At 38.8% G+C, this 2,609-nt stretch overlaps 1 non-coding gene across 1 annotated transcript; it reads right to left on the bottom strand.

The window, feature by feature from the left end:
- Positions 1-582: 582 nt before the first annotated feature.
- Positions 583-689, bottom strand: LOC128292262 (small nucleolar RNA R71). Its single transcript, XR_008282246.1, has one exon. It is a non-coding gene; the product is annotated as a small nucleolar RNA R71 (small nucleolar RNA).
- Between the last annotated feature and the right edge of the window lie 1,920 nt (positions 690-2,609).

Genomic DNA, 2,609 nt, shown 5'->3' with positions numbered 1-2,609 from the left:
TTATAGTTTATGACTAGAAGAAACCCATCAGGACCATTACTTTTTGACGAAGAAATTGACCGCACAATTCATAGAAATCAAAGAGAAATAAGGCGTAGTTTACGATTCACGGAGAACGAGCGAGAAGATGATACTCAAACCCCAACCGAAGAGATGGCTGAAAACCCAGGCGATCAGCTGCCTCCTACAATTGCAGCTAATCAAAATCCTGCTCCACGTACTATGTATGACTATACTAAACCTTCTTTAACAGGAACTGAGTCTAGTATAGTTAGACCTGCTATTGCTGTGAATAATTTCGAACTAAAACCTAACACAATTCAGATGATACAACAGTTTGTTCAGTTTGATGGTTTGTAGAAAAAGGATCCCAACACGCACTTGGCGAATTTTCTTGAATTTTGCGATACATTCAAAATCAATGGTATTTCTGATGATGCCGTTCATCTTCGGTTATTTCCCTTTTCACTGAGAAACAAAGCCAAGCAGTGGTTGAACTCGTTACCACGAGGGTCTATCACTACTTGGGAACAAATGACCTAGAAATTTTTACTAAAATATTTTTCGCCAGCTAAAACGGCTAAATTACGTAATGATATCTCTTCTTTTGTGCAGATGGATTTAGAAACACTTTACGATGCATGGGAGAGATACAAGGACTTACTGAGAAGGTGCCCTCACCATGGGTTACCTCTTTGGCTGCAAGTTCAAACATTCTACAATGGTGTGAATCCCTCAACAAGACAAATGATTGACGCAGCTGCTGGCTGAACCATCGATAATAAAACACCGGAAGATACCTATGAATTCATAGAAGATATGTCACTGAACAACTGTCAGTGGCAAGTTATGTAGACAAAGCCAACGAAAACAGCCGGCGTTTATAACATCGATTCAATCACCATGCTCTCTAATCAGGTAGAACTTTTCAATAAAAAGATTGATAGTTTTCTTGGTTCTACGCAGGTACATCCAGTAATAAGGTGTGACTCAAGTGGAGGAGGTGTGTATACAGAATACCAATCCTTCAATCCTACAACTGAAGAAGAACAAGTCAACTATATGGGTAACAATAACTTTAGATCCCAAAATAACCCATACAGTAATACTTATAATGCAGGTTGGAGGAACCACCCAAATTTCTTCTGGGGTGGTCAAGGGAATCAAAAGCCACAAAATCCTCAGGGTTTTCAACAGCCACCTTATCAACAAGAGAAGAAACCAAACCTTGAAGAGATGCTTTCTAAATTCATCTCGGTGTCAGAAACCCATTTCCAAAATACCAAGACAACACTTGAGGATCAACAAGCATCGATCCAAGGACTTGAAACTCAGATAGGTCAGCTATCCAAACTAATCTCTGAACGACCACAAGGTAGCTTACCAAGTAATATAGAACCTAATCCGAGGGAACACCTCAATGCAATTAGCACTCAAAATAAAGACGGACTCATTGCACCCGAGCCAGAAATACAGCAAAACAATGTGATGAACAAAGGACAAGAAAAGGTAAACAATAATGATCCCAAACAGGTAAGTACGAATCATGAACCTCATGTGCCATATCCTAAAGCGATGATGAAAGACAGAATAGAAGAACAATTTAGTAAGTTTGTCAAACTCTTAAAGAAATTACATATTAACTTACCCTTTATTGAAGTTCTTTCGCAGATGCCCAACTCAGCAAAATTCTTAAAGGAACATCTGAGCAATAAAAGGAAATTAGACGCTGCATCGTATGTGGAACTCAATGCAGTCTGCTCAGCTATTCTAAAGAATAAGCTACCTAACAAATTGAAAGATCTAGGGAGTTTTACAATTCCTTGCTTAAGTGGTAGTTTATCTGTGAATAATGCTTTAGTTGATCTAGGGGAAAGTATAAATGTTATGCCCTATAAAATGTTTAAACAAGTCGGTCTCGGTAAACCCAAACAGACTAGGATGAGCATACAATTGGCTGAAAAAATAGTTAGATTTCCTAAGGGTATTATTGAAGATGTTCTAGTTAAAATTGATAAGTTTATTTACCCAGTAGATTTTGTCATCTTAGATATGGATAAGGATAACGAGGTACCTTTAATTTCAGGAAGACCCTTTTTAGCAACTACCAGAACCATTATTAATGTAGGCACAGGAGAGCTAACACTTCGTGCAGGTGATGACGCAGTAACACTTCAAGCACGCGACTCAGTCAAAACCTCTAAAACTTAAGATAACGCTATAAAACCTGTCGATGATAAAACTAATACTCAATCATCCTTGCAGGAACACCCTCGAACCAAGACAACGAAGATAGTGCACTATTATCATGTAGAGAACAAAGACACCCATGAGGAACGAAGGCTTCAAATAGAGGAGCTAGATGAATGGCGAGCAGACAAATCGAGAACACGTGATAAATTGAAACTACACCAAAACAAGCCCGATACCTCTCCTAATCAACTTCAGGTTGGCGATAAAGTCTTACTGGATGTCGCAGATCCCCACATTGTCACTACCACACCAAATGAGGAAATCGCTCTTACAATGCTCAGTATTTTCCCATTCGGTACGGTTTAGGTGAATCATCCCAAGTTCGACACTTTTAACATAAACAACACCCGATTAAA

The sequence above is a fragment of the Gossypium arboreum genome, chromosome 4 (assembly GCF_025698485.1).
Source record: "Gossypium arboreum isolate Shixiya-1 chromosome 4, ASM2569848v2, whole genome shotgun sequence".
In the NCBI taxonomy this organism is placed as follows: Eukaryota; Viridiplantae; Streptophyta; class Magnoliopsida; order Malvales; family Malvaceae; genus Gossypium; species Gossypium arboreum.
This window is presented reverse-complemented; position numbering and strand designations above follow the sequence as displayed.